This window comes from Podarcis liolepis (assembly GCF_965112155.1).
Source record: "Podarcis liolepis genome assembly, chromosome: 3".
In the NCBI taxonomy this organism is placed as follows: domain Eukaryota; kingdom Metazoa; phylum Chordata; class Lepidosauria; order Squamata; family Lacertidae; genus Podarcis; species Podarcis liolepis.
The window spans coordinates 70,250,092-70,269,414 of record NC_139557.1 but is presented as its reverse complement, the minus strand read 5'-3'; the positions used below and the strand labels follow the sequence as shown (position 1 = coordinate 70,269,414).

The following is a 19,323-nucleotide window of genomic DNA, read 5'->3' as shown; positions in this document are numbered from 1 at the left end:
TCTCACATCCTAGTCTATCTTACAGGGTTGTTGTGAAGATAAAATGGGGAGAAAGAGAACAATGTATGCAACCTTGAGTTCAATTGGAAGAGAGGTGAGATAGAAATGCAATCAACCAATCAATCAATCAATCAATCAATTGTATTTAAAGCCATTTTGTTGCTCATAAACCATTTTATATTGGCATACTAACACCTTTAAACCTCTATTCATCTATAAATAAGTATTAGAATTGTGGTAACAGTGTGGTTATTGCTGAATCTTTGGAGCAAGCGGACTAATTCTGGCCCATGCTAAATCCTCAAATTAAGCTAGTTTATCAAAGCCAATGCAATTCTTTCTTTCAAAGTGAAACTGCATACAGTACAATCTCAAGAGTAGTATTGCTAAGTCTCCAGAATTGACATTATTGTGATGTAAGATACTTGTTTATGCAAATGTGTGCACTAGTGCACTAGCAAATCTCATAATACATCGCTGAAGACCATAAATCAAACTTTGGCTTTGCTCAAATGAACAAATTTTGAAACAATCTTTTGCAATTCCTATACTTTGCCTTGGTCCTAAATTAGCCACATTTCACAGCCTTTTTAATAACAAGCAATGCAGTTTGGATATTATCTGTTTGCATTTAGCACTACTGATGAACAATAGTTCAAATTTTGAAAGTCGGTGCTTCAATAATAAAGCCTGATTTTCTTAGCAATCAAACACAGGCACATTCAACCACATCCACACACATGTCTTTGTGAATAGGACTCAAAACAGCTGCAACCTTCTAGAAATTAATTGGATTCCAGATCATTTGCATTTTACATAGTTTACCAATAAAAGATTGAGATAGCGGCTTTATTAATGTGCAGACTAAAAAGCTTTCATAAATAAAGTAAGGAGCACTTTGCCGAGCTGTAATCCAAATTTTAATAAATACACTTACCTCCTCCTCCACTCCTGATAATACTGCAGGGCCCCCTCCAAGGTGAGAATTGATATGCAGGACTCAAATGCAGGCAGCTGTTGAGGATGCCTAGTGATTGCCTAGGGCCCTTACAGGACTTCATCTGGCTAGGCATTATGATTTGATAATGGCCATTTTCAGACAACACCGAAGGCAATTCTAGGATTTACTGTCACAATAGACATACTAAAAATAAAGTCAGTGTAAATAGATTAAGAAACTGACAGAATAACAAGGCAGAAAGAATTAGAATGAAAACAGAAATACCAGATGACAACTAAATGCATTTGCAGTGGTGGAGATAGGATAAGGGGAGCTGGTGGATTTATCTGCTGAGTGGAACGTTTTCATCCTGCTTCCGTCCTGATTAAGTGAATGGTTATTTCATTGGGAAAAGATTAAACTAGCATTCCAATACAGTACTCTTATCTTGTCCAGATGCCCATTGAGCCTCACTTCTTCCTAAAGCGAGACAAACCTCTTTGTTTATTTTTATTTAGTCATAGAAGTCAAATCTCAATTCATTAGCTTGCAATGCAACCAGGGTTGCCAACTTGAATAAAATATGGGGGTGGTGTGGTCAGGTAAGCCCCGCCCCACTTAACTGATCACAAGGCATGGCACACACACACACCATTTGAATGGCAATGCCCATCAACTTTGGGAGCCCCCAAACCCCTCAAGTGTTTTATTGGGGGACTGAAGGGACCTCGGCCCTTGGGAGTTGGCTCTTATGAGTGCAGCCCTACACGTATCTAGGTCCACCTGAGCCCAATGGGACTTACTCCCTGGTAGGTGTGCATAGGACTGCAGGCTTAGACAAGATTGCCGCTCACATGGTTGTATCTCTGACTGAGATGGTATGCCCTTTTGAAGCACAATTTACGACCAAAATAAGTGTTTGGTCGACTGTCACCTCCCTTGCTCTGGCACTGACAACCAGCATAGAGATGAACGCTGTACAGTGGGCAACCTTTTAGGACCAAAGGCTCATTTGGAATTTTGAGAAAGTGTCATGGGCACCCCCTCCCAGTCAATTGTTTCCCCCTCCCCCAGGGGTCTGTGTAGAAGTTGGATTCAGTAGAATAAAAACAGACCCTCTTGAATTTGCATCGTTTCACATGCCCCCCAGCCTTCCTCCATCAAATTAAAGTAGGGATGGGGAACATTAGGCTGGAAGTGGTTGGAGAAATGTGGTAATAATAACTAAATGCAGAGTCTCCTTTCCTTCTGCCAATCAAGACACAAATTGGGAGAGGTAAAAAAAAAGTCTCTCGGCAACTGACCCTGCCTTCTTTGATTGCGAAGCAATATATTCACTATGAAGAAAGTTGTTGATTTTGATAGGGTTTACATACAAGGAAGTGTACCTAGGCTTGCAGCTGTAGAGAGGAACATGCCACACTTGGCAAATACATTTAAAACTACTGATCGCTCTTAAGAAATGCTAGAAGGAGTAAAGTCGGCATTTCTTTGGCCAGCATTTAAAAAATCAGGAAGATCTATAGGTCGAATTATCCCTTTGCCCTGCCTGGCAAACCATCTGAATACGCTATACATACAACATTTTTTTTCCAAAATAGTCCATTGGGAACTGATCATGCTCAGTAACCATAGAATACTGACTGAGGAGGAGAAGGAGGAGGGAGAGACGAAAACCTGTGGGGTGGGAAGTGACCTGGTGTATCCTGGAAGAGGACATGGTGAGTTGGGGTGGAACTCTGAAAAGCAGCACTCTGCATTGCAACATTTTGTTGTACTTCTAAGATGCATAATGGAATGATAAGAGTGTCTGAGCACAACATCATCATCTTATTTATTTGAGTTTCATTAACCTTTGCTGTAAATCTGCCAATGTAATTTTGACAGCTCTGCATAGCCAAACCAGTTTAACATTTACACATCCCAGGAAGGATTTGAAAGACACAAGCTTCCTGCCATTTGTTCCTTTTAAAGGCTTTACGTATTACACACAAGCTTCTGAACAGTCAAGTGGGGTTTGGATTCCTAGAGCAACCTTGTTTGTCAGCGAGAAGGAACTGAATGGTTGCTGCCTCTAAGATAATGAAAACAAGTCCATTTTTGTTTCCACTATGCACAGACATCAGAACCTATGTCGGAAGGAGGAGGAAAGAGGGAAATGAGGGAAGCAGAAAGCAGCACACCAAACTGATGGCACAAAGCACAGCCTCTGGCAAGATGTCAAGAAGGTTGCTGCATGGTGTGCCACTTAGAAGGGAGGCACAGAGCCCCCACGCCCACGTTTTCTGACAGCTTCTTTAACTGCTGTTTTAGAAGCCTCAGGAAGGACCATGATTGGCTAAAATGTGTGTGTGTGTGAGAGAGAGAGAGGGGGGGGGAATGAAGGAAAAACTAACAAAAAATTAGTAGGTGATGATTTTACCAAGAATGAAGCGTTGTGGTATAATTTTGTCCTCTGCCCTGGTGTTCCTTTATCCTGTTTTTTCCCCAACCATGCAGCAAAAGTACAAAACGTATTGAAACACTGCTGGGCCTTCTTACATGGCTGGTGGATTATGTTCAGTTTAGTTGGGCCACAGGCTGGTCTTGTTCATCCTTGGAGGTGTGGTGGCAGAAGAAAAAGCAGTTTCTTAATTTCAGCTCTGAGAAACCGAGGAGAACCCTTACATCCTTAGGTTAATATGCAGAACGGCCGTGAAATGTGACCTGTTGATGTTGTTGAAATGACAAACAATGAGAGCCAGTGTGGTGCACTAGACCAGAGTTCAAATCCTCATTCAGCCATGAACCTCATTGGGTGACCTTGGACCAATCACTACATCCCAGCCTAACCAACTTCACAGGTTTGTTGTGAATGTAACATCAAGCTGTGGGGGGACCATTTATGTCACCTTGAGCACCTTGGAGAAAAGGTGGGATATAATTTAATAAATAAATAAATAAATAAATAAATAAATAAATAAATATAATTGAAGCTAATATTTGCTGATGAGAGTAGCAAGGTCATTGGTGTCAAACGGAATGCCATTCTTACAATGTCTGGTGGCTATTCTGGGGTCTTCATTAGGAAAAGGGATGATTGCAACTACTTTTGAATGAACTCTTCCCTGCTGGGTTCCATCAGAATGCCTTCTCTTATGAAGTTCAGTTGAAAAGCTGGCCTTTCACAGCTATCCTTAACAAAATAATTTATCTTTTTAGAAGCATTTCAGGACACCGCCAGAATCTCAGTAATTCTTTCACTGAGCCAAACATCTAGCACTCTTAATTTCTCAAATGCAGGGATAATTTCTCACACCCCTCCGAAAGTCCCCTCCCTCCACTCTAATGTGTCGATACAATTTAGGCTAATGCAGTGCCTGGCAAAGACTATTAATTTTGGTTTTGATAGTATGGTTGTCAACAAGTGCTTCAAAAAGAAAAAAGAAAAAAACAGGCTTCTCCCGATATAAGAGCTTTACTACAAGTTTCGGTGTTGTTGCTCTGAAGTTTCAGTGCAACTCCTCATCTTTTTAAGGCAAACTGCAAGCATCTCATTGCATTTTCCTCATTAATGTGTCAAGAGGTTTCATTTTAATCAAGTAAGTAATACTAAAACACAAAACTGGAAAAATGCTATGCTTTTGAAATGCTAAACAAGACTTTCTGGTTTCTATGAACTGCTCTATACTCTTGGCCATATACACTATAAATGATAAAATTATGTTAGTGGTTTTCCACCACCCTCACCATCATCAACAAACCTTTGGTGAAATAAGGTTGGGTTGGTTTCTCCTTGCATAAACAGAATATTTCAAAAACATTGCATGGAGAGTTAAACCCCACAAAACAGTGGGGTTTGACAAAGAGACTGAAGAACAAAAGACAATGCTGGTTCTGCAGGCTAGTGAAATTTTTGACAGGCTAGCTGGATTATTTTGGAAAAGTGAAACTATTGTGCCAAGCTTCTGCGTCCTGCTCCTTCACTGGACTTGCCTCTTGGGGGCTGGAGAGTTGCTGCCAGTCCAAGTAGAAATACTAGGCTAAATGGATAAATTGACTTGGAATAAAGGCAACTTTTCATTATGCTATGACTTTGGATTATGGCCAGCACAAGACCATATTGTGATGATCTTGATCTCTGACTTCCCAGCTGTTGAGGTATATATAGCCGTTTGGTATTGGTCTGATCTAATGTGTTACAACAACCAGCTCAGTCCTACAATTTAAATAGTTAAGGGCTTTTAAATCTAATTGTAAGTGGCAAAAAGCTAATTCAATTTACGTTCCTCCCAACCAGCCATGGTTGTTTTTTAACATTAATTTTAAATGCTGATTTTGGCATTAGCTTGGAAGAAGCAAAAGTCAGCCTGGTTCTGTTTGTCTTCACAGACTAACCTTTGCTTAAAATTGGTTATGGTCATTGCAGTGAGATGCACACACCTACACACACACACACACACACACACACACACACACACACACCACACACACACCTGTACCCATCCATTCCCTTTGTTTTGTAGTACACATATTAAGTATGCTGAGAACATTTTAGATCTGTGCCTAATTTTTCCATCAGTGACTAAGCACCTTTCAGTCATTACCAGAGTCATTAATTTAAGTATCAACGTTGTCTGGATGTACTGTTCTTCTCCAGTGCCAAGGATGTCCAGGCAGCCATTGATTTAAGAGACAATATCACTTGCTTCCAAGTTTATGAGGCAATAAACAGCTCCCGCATATTGATGAATGCGAAGGTGTTTGCTCAGCACATTTGCAGGGGCCGTTTATTACCAAGTGCTGTGCTTTAAAAGCAAATGAAATTGCAACTATTCTCTTCTAGGTTTCTTGCGGGTGGGGACAGAACGGAGGGGGAAAGAAAATAAAACCTGTTGTTTTTAATTCATTCTTCCGCTTACCTTCCTCCTGCAAGTAATTAATATGACTGACGTTACCCTGCTGATTTCCTTCCAGCAAAATGGTTTAAGACAGCTGTTGGATTTCTTATGCTATTTCCAATGAAAATGCCTTAAATATAGCCAGAGAAAGGGAACATGTCTCAGAACTCAATAGTACTTTGGTATAGACCTTGAACAAAAAACTCCAATATCAATCGTATTTTACTAAGTACAGAATAATCACAATTTTTTACCATTTTCCCACTGCCTCAACCTCTCCCCAGCATATGAGATAATAATAGTAAAGTAAAATCCTATTGGTTTTTCTTACCATTCTCAGCAGTTTTTGAAGTGATGCTCCATAAGTGGGGGGTTCTCCTGACATTACATTCTTTATGCCTCCTCTTGGCTAACTCATCAGGAGCTGGAATTGCAAGATTATTATTAATTTCTCATGCAGTCTGAAACACTATTTGATAGCTCTGAAACAGAGTGATGAGTGTGTCAGCAAACCACAGGTGAGTTTACAGAAGCCAGCAAGAATGCTTTTTTGGGAAGCTGGCTATGCTATACATTATTTTGGCATGGGTGGGGAGGGGGGTTAGAGAGAGACGGGATGGGGGAGTGGGAGATTAATTACATATCTCTGTGCCACCAGTGTAGTTATGAGAATGCCAACTAGGAAAGCTGCCTTGGGGGGAAAAATTAGACAATCAAAAATGCAAAACTAATTTATACTTGTGGCAATCTCATTCTGTTCCTCATTCTCCATTTCCATCATAGTGAGAGACTAGGGCTTTTGTTTTCTTTGTGAAACTGTTGGCCCATGCAAGGGGTACCTCCATATGAAAACAGGCACCCAGGTGCAGACCATTCTTTTGGAACAGGGCCTGGATTTGGAAGTTTGCTTCTGCAACAGGGTGCTGTGCAGTGATGAAACCCTCATGCCTAGCACTGGCGGCGGTGGCTTACAACATAGTATTTTTTTGCAGGATCTGAAAGCCCAGGCAAATTTTTGGATGGGTGGTTGATGTTGACAGCTCTGGTTTGTGCTCTTTCAGACGTACCCATATGATGAGGATATGCTGTCAACACCAAAATAGCACCATTTCAAAGTATTTTCTGCCTATGGTAGAGAATAAATGTATTTGTTGCCACAAGGCAGACTTCTAGGGTATCTAGAATTCACACAGGGACCTAACCAACAACCTTGGCTCAACCCCTTATTGAGAAGCCTGAATCCCAGGCCATTGGTAGCCCTCATGGGATTACCAGCATCAAGCACCAACTGTCCTTGATTTGCAATTGGTTGCTTTCTTCTGCTAATACCTTTCATGCCTTTTTCATGGACATTCAGGGCCGGATCATGTGGCTAGTCTGGGAATGAATTATGGATTTGCCACAGCAACAGTTTTGTGATCAGACTAGGTGCCATGCTTTATCTTCACCATTCCAATGCCAAAGCACAGCTTGCCATAGTGCGCTTTATAAGAAGTAAGTCATTAGTCTACTGCAACTAGGAACACAAGGCATTGCCTTATACTCTGAGTCACACCATTAGGCCCATCCAGCTCAGCCCTACCTGGAGATGCTGGGGATTGAATCTGGGATGCTCTACCTATGAACTATGGCCCTTCCCCCAAACTCAAAACTATGACTGGATCTAGCAATGGGTCATAGAGGTGTGGAAGCAAACTTCTACATACAAAACCTTGCTCAGGAAATAAATGCTAGCACAGTGCAGTACTGCACCTAACAGCCCCTTTTTGGTCCCCATTCGCCACACAACTGTTAGCCTGATCCGTACAGCCCAAGTTGCTGCTCTGCATAGTTATGCACACTTTGTATCATGTAGCCATGCTGGTTCTAGAATATACCGGCATGTATTAGCAAAACTTTATATCTACCAGTAAATTATGGAAGTGAGGATAAAATGTGGTCTCTAATAAAAAAAGCACTTAGTGATTGTTGAGATTTTGGTACCTGTCTCTGCTCCTGTTCCTTGTTGGCCTGTTCTCCTCCTCGCTATTATTATTCATATGTATTTAGTAGAAATGAGTGAACCTTGGCCTTCCCTATGCTCTCCTCAAAATGATCCGCAAATGAACTGATTCCTCTACTGCAACCAGAAACAGACTAGTTCATTTCCTGATACAATTTGAGGGGTTTATGAAATGAGCCCCCTTTCCCTAACAGATCCCTCACTATCTTTTGTTTACTTACCTGCAAAAGTCAGGATGCTGGCAGTAGCAGCAACAGCAGAGAGGAGAGCATTCCCTTCTTTCCTTGTCTTGACACACTCCATGGCATGTTAAGAGGCTTGAAAGGGCAGTGGCCTCATAGGTAATGGAATTTATCCAAATGTCATTGCATTTCAGGCAACACAGTTCTCTCAGCCATGATATGCTGCAGGAAGAGTGGTGATGCTTGTTGTGGCATATACTAAGGTGATGGAGACAGAAGGAAAAAACCCTCCTCCCTGCTCTCCAATGCTCCTTCTGCCATCGTCTCCATTTGCAGATGAGGAAGGTGTTTTGGGACCTAATGGTCAGGGTTGGCCAAGAGAAGGGAATCTGGGAAGCTTTTCTGGCCTGGATGTTGATCTGAGCTGGAAAAGGGTTTTTGTGTATGGAGGTTGGGGTGGGGGTGTCCTAAAATCTTGTCTCTCATTCCAGGTGCCACCTGAAGAATTCCAACTAAATCCAGTTAATTTATGAGCTCGGCTTCAATGAACTTAGCTAGCATATCCAATTCATAGTGGCCACACAAGCCAAAGGACTGGAGCTACTTTTCATGCTGCAGTTTGCACTTGGGCCATGCTCCAAAAGTGCTTTCCAAAGAGTCGACACAAAAGTACATGAAACAGCTTGCAATTTTAAAAATGCTATCAAACAATATGTTCTAATTACTTTCCAATTTCAGCAAACTGTTTTATCTTGGAAATTTAACATCAGGATTATACTTTATTTCATGGCTTTTATTATTTTAATCATAAATTCTTGGGGGATGTTACCGTGTGGAGTGTGCGCCTTCGCAAAGGTAGGTGGTCTTCAAGTAACTGATTAGGCATTTAAAACTCTGCACAACCTACTCAGTTTTTAATTAGTTCCATAAATTACCACGAGGCACCATAAATCCAATGCCATCTTTATTAGAATAATACACTGATATTGAGCTGATTTTTTTTTTTCATTTGTAAAGAATTTTAAGAGGCTCACTAAGTAATCCTGTGTGGTAAGTAATTATCTCTATTTTGTGGAAGCAGAAACAAAGATCAAGACAAAATTACTTGCCCCTGTTCAGAACAGATAGGTTCAGATAGTTCTCTTCACTCATTGCTAAATCATTATTCTCTCTTAAACAACTTGTAAAATGTGACAGTCCCAGTACTCATTATTTTATTGCTCTACTGTGCCGAATTACAATATCAGAATCCCTTTGGCTCAATATTGACAGTTCTGCTTCTCAAGCATTAGGACTATGATCTATTCTGTGAACAAGGGGGTCCTCACAAAGTTCAAGGGAGCCTTCCACCTATTCTTCATTGGCAGCCTTTGATCAGAGGGGGCACATTCCACAATGTACCTGCCCTATCAGGCATGGGAGGCTCTATCACCTCCCACATATGTTTAATAATTTGCTTTAAAGATTTATAGTTTACCTTTCATTGATACCAATGACGGGCCCAGTTGAGGGGGCGGAGAGAGAAGGGGGGGGTTGTTGTTGTTTTTAAAGTCAGTAAAACAAAAAGGCAGTTCTTAAATCACCAGCAAATAAAGCAACTAAAAACAGCTAAACAGAGGAGCTGAAACAGAGGAGCATTAAAAACCTAAAAAGCCTAAGTAAACAGGTACGTCACCACCATATCGCTGCCTAACATACTCATAGGTACGGATGGAGGGGGGGGGTTGTGTCTTGGGACAACTTTTAAATTTCATCCCCCTCAGACACTATGCACGGATTGGAATGTACATCTGCAGATTAAGTCACATAATCAACAAACCAAACTGCACGAGATGTACTGTATTATGAGATGGTTCAAAGGCTGCCTCTTTTTTTCAACATTTTAGTCGCTTAGAGCAGTTCTGTGTCTGAGTACTAAAATACCCCTCAAACGATGTTGAAATGTTCCCAGAAAGCTACCATACATAGTAACCTACAGCCTCTTCATGGGGAATTTCACAGAGAAAAAGATGGCTGTCCCCATGTTTCGCTGAGGGCAGTGATCTTTTTCGCCACACAGTGTTCTTGGTAGTCTTCAAATGACTTTCCTTTTCAAAATAGCCATACTGTACACTGCCCTTCACCAAACTGGGTTTCATTTTGTGTGTAACGAGAGAGTAAAAAGCTCATGCTCTTAGTAAAATCAAAACTCTACATTTCCTTCCAAGTAACCCATCACACTTAGGGCCCAACAACATGTGGTGTTAAACCTGCCTTTGCATCTAATGTGCAGGGGATTTTTGCAGCCAGCTTGCTAACTCACCATTATCCCCAAAGTATCTGTAACATGCATTGGACCTGCCAGGTCTGTAGTGCTGCCAAGACTCAAGGCGGGGGTGCTATTATTGGCTTATTAAGATTGGTATGCTGACATTTTTCTGTGGCTTCATATTCCAGTTATTAATAGGACTCTTCTGCTTATTGACCTTGTTCTGCAACCTCATCAATATATACTGCTCTTCATTATCCATTCTGTGCCTCCTTATCTTTTTAATAATATATTGTTGGGGGGGGGGAGAATTCACCCCTCCTTTCAGGATCTCTTGTCAGGGCTCACAACTCACTTCAACATCTAACAACCGTTTATGAAAAGGTGGGGGATCTTTTTTCAGCCCCAGGGCCATATTCCCACATGAGCAAGCTTCCTAGGGCCACATGCAAGTGGAGGATGGGTGCAGAGGCCGAAGTAAGTGGAGCATCAGGTGAGACTCTTACCTTTGTAGAAGTCAGAGGTTTCGACATAGAGCCACAAGCTTAACACATCTCTCAATCCTCCATCCAGGCAAGCAGGAGCCATAACCACATTTTAGGGACACATTCCAACCAGGCAGAAGCACCCTAGGAGAATGCAGAGTGAGGTCACTATGGGGTGGCGCCAGGGAATCAGGTGCACCACCTTGCCTCTGCAATTGAGGGGGGTGGGACAGCGCAATATCAGCAGCATGCCCTGTGGTATGTGCGAGTGATGTCAGCATGCCCATGCCCCTGTTTAGTTGGAAATGAGCTTATTGTACACTTCACTCTCTTGCCAGCATCAGCACCAGTGGCTTACAAACACTTAGTTTTAAAATTTCTAGAGGGGTATTGCCTCTGTTGCACTCCAACCAACAAATGCTTATGCCATAATAAATTTGTTGGTCTTTAAGGAGCTAGAAGACTCTTGGTTGTTTTAATTTTACAGGCCATCTGTATTATATTGGTATAAATGTTATTATGCTATAGCAAGGATAGGAAGCCTGGTCCCTCCAGGCGTTGCTGGATTCCCAACTTCTGTTTCTGTGCAGCCTCTCAAGATCTAATGTAGAAGATGGCATATACACATTTGAATAAATAAATAAGTCATCGTTGGCCCTGCTGGCTGGGGTGGAATGGAGTTTGAGTCTGCTGTCATCTGAAGAGCCACAGGTGCTCCACCCCGGGTTTATATAATATGGAAACTTCTCTTCCAGTATGCTGACAGTTAGATGGCCTAGTAATGGCATCGCCACATTGTTTCAGCATTGTTTGCCCAAAAGCAGTTTTTCATAGCATCCCAGGTAATTTAGTACAAGGTAAAAAGATTAGGACTGCGATCCCAGGAAGAATTAGTTATGCTTAAACCCTTGTGTAATTAACTGGAATTCAATGCAACACATTCAGTGTGAATTAATCCCAGTAATTGTGTTCAGGACTGCAACCTACCGGTAACTGCGGTATATCCAACACTGCATAGGACTGGGTTGGTTTTTTTAAAGAGAACAGTTTTTTCTCCCTTTCCCAGCATAGAAAACACTTTTTCCTACAAGGGCTGGGGGCAAGCACCTAATATATAAACTACTTCAAAGTTTGTTAATTATGAAAGGAGAAATGTAATTAGTCATCATAATGCTAGAGATCAGTTTATAGCCAGTCTTTTTCAATTAAAATTGCAATCTATAATTTTCCTGGAGGAGTTACATGTCTCAGATCTCAGCAGATTAAATTCACTGTGTGTATTAAGAAAAGTTCCATAAAAGGTTGCCATAGAGAAATGAATTGGCACAGCATACAATTCTTCTAAAAAACAAGCTAGCTTCTGACATCTTTGCATCTTGCAAAGTATTTGCCTCCCTCTGCATTCTGTTTAGAATATTGACCAAACCTAGCAAGATGTTTGCCATCAATAATATTCTGAGGACTATATTTCTGAAGATATCAATTATGGTTTAGTTCCTTTAGCCTCAAGTTTGAAGCCTCTGTGAAACCATACCTGGGGTGAATGAGAGGAGAGAGAGAGACTCATGAGAGCATACACGTGGATAGACAGCTATGGGGTTGATAGTGTCTTTTTATGGAATTAATTTACCAGCGGTATATAATAAACCATATATAAGAATAATGTTATTCTTATCTAACTTTAGTTATACTCATAGTAGACCCATTGGAAGCAATATCGAAGTCCATTGATTTAAGTTGGTCTTCTCTGACTTACCGGTACTTGGGCATTACCCAGAATAGCTAAAGATCAAATACAAAATGATTAACCTCAGTCAGTCTTCTATTAAAGGATCTATACCAGTGGTTCCCAATTAGCTAAGTACTGCGGACCCCGTTTTTCAAAAGCCAAGCCAAAATTTTGAAAATGTTGATATCTCAATGGTACGTTTTTGCTATGTAAATAGTGACATAGACTCCCTCAGGGTGCTACGCAGACCCCTTGAGATCTGTGGACCACCAATTGGGAACCACTGATCTAGACCATACATTTAAAGCACATTGTTAAGAGTGTTGAGAATTATAGTTCTTTGAGGAAGGAACTAGTGTTCCCAGGATGGTAGGGGAAGATTATACTGATCCTAGATTCTGCTCCTGTGTGGACACAAACAGGCCATTCAAAGGTATGGCTTAATTGTACCCTGGCTCCGCCCTTCCCACCTACAACTGCTTGCTTGGCCTGTAAAGCGAGATGAACACCGCAACCCCAGAGTCGTCTGCGACTGGATTTAACTGTCAGGGGTCCTTTACCTTTACCTTTTTATGCCACTTTTGTATCGTAGGACTTAAAATGTTATAAGCTCCCACTTCCCAACCATTCCCAGACATTCCCAAGATTCTTTTTTCCCTTTGGACAAGGAGATCTATGGTATATTTGTAATATTTTTTCTTACAAGTGGAAGCAGCAACAAATATTGAGCAGAGGAGGAGACAAATGGAAAGCAGTCTACACAAGGTAGCATATCTGCCTCCTGTTCTGCCTCACAATTCCTTAACATGGACCGCTCATCATTGCCTTTGGGAGCTCCAGGTGACCCTCCAAATAGGATTCCTCTAGCAGGGGCAAGTTCAATTTCCAAGATGGATTTTTAAAGTATAAATTCTATTGAAATGGGGAGTGTTTCATTCATCACTGGGAACGTCTCAGGCACTATCCAGCAGAGGTACAACGACATCAACTTAACAATGCTGGCTCAGCTTAACTTTGTTACACATTCTAGCAGATATCCACTATGAAACAACAAAGAGGTGGTTTGATCACCACAGGGATGATACAGAAAATAAGAAATAATGTGTACCACAGACTGCAGAAGGACATGTGTTTTCACCTCTAGCAAGAGATCATTTGTACCCTGCCTCTGAGCTATTTCTAGTTCAAACTCATCAACACAAGTCCATCTGAATGTGGAGAAGCCACTATGGCTTCTGGTTGGGATGACACTGCACTGATAGTTTTGCACCTGCAGATCTAAAGGGCCCGTGGTAAGCTATTGGGTCCCACCAATAGTTGTTAGTTAGTTAGCTAGAGTTCTATCCCTCCTGAGTAGGGCATTGAATTTGGGAGTTGGTCTACCAGGTGCTTGTCTGGCATCGTAGCCGAGTCCATCCAGAGATTATCCAGTGTTTGGACATGGAGACAGAACTCCATGTTTCTTTTGTAGATTCCTTTGTGCAGATAATGAATCTCAACTGACAGTCTTATTCTTTTTAAAAAAGCAGCATTCTAGTTATTAGTGGAGACAAGCTCGAAAAACCTGTGGGCATTGTTTGATGAAATCTCAGATGGTAAGGCAGAAAATGAGTTCTAGTCGTCATGGGGTGGAGTTTCTAATCCCATCCTCAATAACATGAGAAGCGGAATAAAGCCTGCAAAATAAACAAATAGATGCAGCTTTGTGAGATTTGTAAAATTTACTCAAATCACATAAGTGGGCTTTTCTTGGCACAGAACTCAGGTTCTCTAGATGACAAATTTGGTTTTTTATTGGCAATGGTTATAAAGATGTGCCCATTTTTCTCCTCTGAAACACAGAATACCAGTTGCAGCTATGGTTCTTCTATTATTATGGGCCCATTACGGGAGGTGCCAGTGGCTATAATTAGTTGGGGAAATTGATTTTGCAGGAAGCAAAGTGTGTGCTAGAGCATGGAGTGCAGGTCACTAGCAGGTTAGTTGCGAGCTATAATTGGAAAGCTAGGAACTGAGGATAGGCAGAAAGGGGAAAGAAAGACCAGTTGGCAGATCTAAATATATTTTAGTAGAGAAACTACCTATGCAATTCTCAAAGGGTAGCTGATAGCCTTATGACAGGTCTCCTGGTTCTGAATAAAGGTAGCAGAGCTTTAAATTAACAGTGATTTGTGAGGGTGAAGAAATGAAAATGGGCTGGTTTTTTACGTGGCATCTTCATCTATATCCTTCCATGTAAGGTCAGGCAATGGCAAATTCTTAATGATCCGACGATAGCTACTGTCATCAGGAGAGTTACTTGAGACATAATGTAACTCCAAGCACCGAGCAGTCGAGGAGGTGGGGAGATCCCAAGAACCATAATTTACCGAAAAGAAGAACTTTTTTCATTGGTTTTGTTTTATTGCATGCAGAACCATTTCCTTTATCTCGTAGCTCGGAACATTTGGGATGCCTGCTGGTTTGTCCTGTTGAAGGGCAATTCTTGTGCTCCCATATCTCAGTGGTGGTAAGTGGGCTCTGCTGCCTAGCTAGGAGAGGGAGGTTTTGCTACCACCCTTCATCTACAGATCTCACTGCATGGCTCAGGTGATCTGTAACCAAAGGAACATGTGATTCTACAGGGGGCCAGGCTGCATCCAGCACATGGCGGCGGCACATGGAGCATGCACACTGTGTGCCCTGATTAAGACACTGTCAATGTGTCTTAGCTTCAAGTAATGTTGATAGCTTCAAGTAACTTCTGATAGGGCAAGATGAAAGCAAATAATGGCCCTGGGATAAACATTAGCTCTTAACCACCTACTTTCCTTACAGGGAGGGAGGGATGAGTTTGTCAATTTTGACTTCTCTCAGTTTCTCTTTTTCCCCCAAATCTTAAGTGCAGATCCACATTTCCAAACCAGTTTGATCTTTCTTTCTTTTTAAAGAGCCCTTAAAAAAATCATCAGCATTTTAGTGTGAATTGTAAACCACTTTGAGGGTTTTTTTTTTTTAAAAAGCAATAAGGTGGTGTATAAATTTTATGAAATACTTTTCTCCCTTATTCAATTTTGCCCAATACAATCATTTTTGCAAAACAATTTCCCCCAATAAAATGCATTTTTGTAAGTTCTTTGCACCAATATATACATTTTAAGGGACATTTTACCCTAGTATAGGTAGTTTTCTACACATTACTTGGCTGGAGCTGCACTGCAAAAAATCAGAGAAGTATGAATTTGGAAAGATGGCTGTGTTTTAGAATGCACATTGTTTGGGAAAGTTCAGTTCATCTTTAAATACAAATTGAATTGAACTGAAATTCCCCCCATCCCTACTTACAGATGACCAACGATGCTACTTTGAATAATGCTAGCCACAGCTTAGATGGGTTGGACACTGTGAAGCCATCAGTGGATACACTGACCTGAAATTTGCTTATGGTTTTCTGGATTTTGGTGTTTGAATATACACTGTATTTACTCGAATCTAATGCTCACCTTTTTTGGGTCAAATTTCATTGCAAAAATTAAGGTGCATATTAGATTCGATGGCACATTTACATTCACCAGCAAATACTTTTTTGGTTTAAAGGTTCTGAAAATTGAGGTGTGCATTAGATTCAATGGTGCATTAGATTTGAGTAAATGTGGTAATTTTTTTATTCCTTTGCTAGGTGAGTGGTTCTATGCCTATTAATCTGGAAGCAAAATATAAGGTAAAACTGCTTTTGCATAGCTGTAGGTGTGCAGAAATAAACTAGTCTATAAATTAAAAATCAATTTAAAAAACCCCAGGAAGGACCTTATGCCCAGAGGCCCAGTGAGAATCCAAGATCTATAGAAAGCTTGGGGGCAGTTGAGCAACAGACAGCTGGGGGGGTGTCAGTTGGATGGGGTGCAGGAGAAAATGATGGGGGAACTGGATGCGTTGAGTCCTCAGTTTTCATTACTTATTTCCTGGATGGGTGATTAAGGATCGGTAGATGCACAGGATGAGTTTAAAACCTCACCTCCACACATTATATGGCAATGTTTTATAAGAAATGAAAGTTTAAAGGACAGTTTTTCCAGGTTGAAATCCTGAACTGGGAAGCTTCTGTTAGGGTTTGGGAATACAGTGCAGCATTTTCGTTTCTGGGCCCAATTCCAAGTGCTGGTTTTGACCTATAAAGCCTTAAACGGCTCAGGACCGCCTCTTTCCATGTGAACCCACTTGGACTCTGAGATCATCTTCTGAAGCCCTTCTTCCTGGGCTTCTTCCACAAGAGGTCCAGAGGGTGGCAACACGAGAACGGGCCTTTTCTGCAGTGGCTCCCCATTTGTGGAATGCTCTCCTGAGGGAGGTTTGCCTGGTGCTTTTGTTATACACCTTAGGCGCCAGGCAAAAACGTTCCTCGTTAACGTTAATTGACATCCTATGCCCTTTTAAAATGTGTTGGGAGGAGTTATTGGGTTATTTTTATTATATATTTTGTGGTTTTATGTTCTTATTTTATCCTGTGAACTGCCCTGAGACCTGTGGGTATAGGGTGCTACACAACATTTTTTTATTATTATTATTATTATTATTATTATTATTATTATTATTATTATTACTTTTGTTGAGGGCTATACTTGCTCCCTCTTAATATTAAACTTGAGTGATTCTGTACCTATCTGGTTAGGAAGCCAAACAGGATAATCCAAGAATAGATCAGGGATACGGCATACTGAGGGGACTCCTAAGATACACAGAAGTAGATGAGTTTAAAGAAGAAGAAGAAGAGTGAGGGAGGAAGGGAAAGGAGAATGTTAGCCATTTTGAGACTCCTTAAAGGGAGTGAAAGGCGGGATATCAAATCCAAAACTCTTCTCTTCTGGTCTGTTCAAGTCTCTAAATAATTTAAGAGCAGGGAGGTGGTGCTTAGGGTCAGGCAGATGCATGCCATCAGGTTTGTGGTTCCTATGCTCTATGGGAAAGTTTCAGAAGAGGAAAAGGGCAGTGTTTTTCCCCCTAAAAAAATGTTTAGGGGTACAGTGGTACCTCGGGTTAAGTACTTAATTCGTTCCGGAGGTCTGTTCTTAACCCGAAACTGTTCTTAACCTGAAGCACCACTTTAGCTAATGGGGCCTCCTGCTGCTACCGCGCCCCCGGAGCACGATTTCTGTTCTCATCCTGAAGCAAAGTTCTTAACCCGAGGTACTATTTCTGGGTTAGCGGAGTCTGTAACCTGAAGCGTATGTAACCTGAAGCGTTTGTAACCCGAGGTACCACTGTACTCTCATTTTCCTACTCGTATTGAAATACTGCCCCTCAATGAGGCCAAACTTAGATTCACAACATGTTTAGGGCTATGCGTACTCCTGCGTACCCCCAGAAAAAAAGCACTGAACAAGGGTAACCTTTTTCTCCTTAGGTTCAGGAGTTGGACCACGTTTTTTGTACTATATATAGCCACAGCTCCTGAGGGCAAAAGCGACTGAAGGAGGCAAGGAGCAGAAGCTCCTCCTCCTCTCCTCCGTTCCCTCCTTTCTGAGAATGCCAAGTCAGCCGCTGAAGCCTTCCTATATTTGTTCATAACCAAACCATACCATCCAACATTGATTTCATTTTCCTTTTAGTCTTAAGGAGACAGCAATTCTCCAGGGCTACAAAGTGGGCCCCACCCTGCAATGGTGCAGGAGAGGCTAAACACGCCTGGCTTTGGCACAGGGTTCATCCTGCACTTTGGCCTACTCCTGTTTTGTGCCTCCCCTCTGTAGCTTAGTGGGCTCTGTCAGGCAATGCTTCGTACAAAGAATTGGGGTTTTTGAGAGAAGATATATTTGTACTGGACTTTTAACAGTTGCATATTCTCCTCCTTCAGGCTTCACAGCATTTTAAGGCTGGATATGTCACTGGGGTAAAAGGAAGAACGATGTGGGTGTACTTACAGCTTCCAAACCACTAAAGATGGCTGCCGTGTGGCTCCGCTGTCAAGAGTGGAAAAGCAGCAGTGGGGATGTGCCAAGAGGCGTGGAGGCCAGAGGCAAGTGCTAAATTATAGAGGCCACAGAGTTAGTAATTATCCATGGATTAATAAATGAATATAGTTAGGTACAGTATTCCGAAATATCAGAAAGCTGCTTTGCTGCAGGATGACTCAGAGGGGAGCAAGGCTTTCTTTAACAGGTGCGAGGAAAAGACAAAAAAAGAGAGAAGCAAATCTTCCCTTTCAAATTCTGTGGTAAGAGGCATGCTAATATGCTAGGACAATGTGCTTAATTATATGTAAAGTGGAGATGGAACATGAGGTGAGGCCACTGATTTTAAAAGTGAGACATCTGGAGCATAACAAGGGAGATGCAGGCTTTTATTTCATAATGGGTAATATCAAAAAATATAATGCCATGCATTTCAGGACTTAACTATGATAATTAATCAGATTTTATACAGCCATAATTTTTTTTTTAACTGCATAAAGTAGGGTTGCACGAGGTAGGCTCTGCCCAGAATAATACTGCCAAAATTAGACTTTTGTTTCAAAAGGTCTCCCTTCCTCACGTCTTTGGGCTGTCTGCTTTAAATTATGTTAGTTAGTATACAGTGTTTCTGAGGTGGGTAGGCCTGTCAGCTAAGCAACTAAGGGCTAATTGTAATGTTACATTCAAATAGATGTGCTAAAGACAAAAGTATGGAAATTGGTAAAAGCAAACAAACAAACAAATGTTCTGAAACAACAATTGTGAGGCTTAACACACATTTAATAGAGCAGCACTAAAAGGCTCATGGCAGAGATACCAGTGATGTTCGGTCTGTGGAGGAGTCTGCCCCTTTTACAAATTCTAGCTTGTCAGACTCAGTGCCCTCATTGACATACATATAGGGCAACACCATGCCCACAATGCTCCTCT

The 19,323-nt window shown here is 41.4% G+C and overlaps 1 long non-coding RNA gene across 1 annotated transcript in view; it reads right to left on the bottom strand.

Moving 5' to 3' along the window:
- LOC310703888 overlaps positions 1 to 18,357 on the bottom strand; it is a 37,318-nt gene extending 18,961 nt beyond the window's left edge. The window contains exons 1-3 of the long non-coding RNA XR_014524429.1: positions 17,802 to 18,357; positions 10,759 to 10,881; positions 6,152 to 6,244 (exon numbers count right to left, since the gene is read on the bottom strand). This is a non-coding gene — a long non-coding RNA (uncharacterized lncRNA). The remainder of the gene's footprint in view (positions 1 to 6,151; positions 6,245 to 10,758; positions 10,882 to 17,801) is intronic.
- Positions 18,358 to 19,323: the final 966 nt, after the last annotated feature.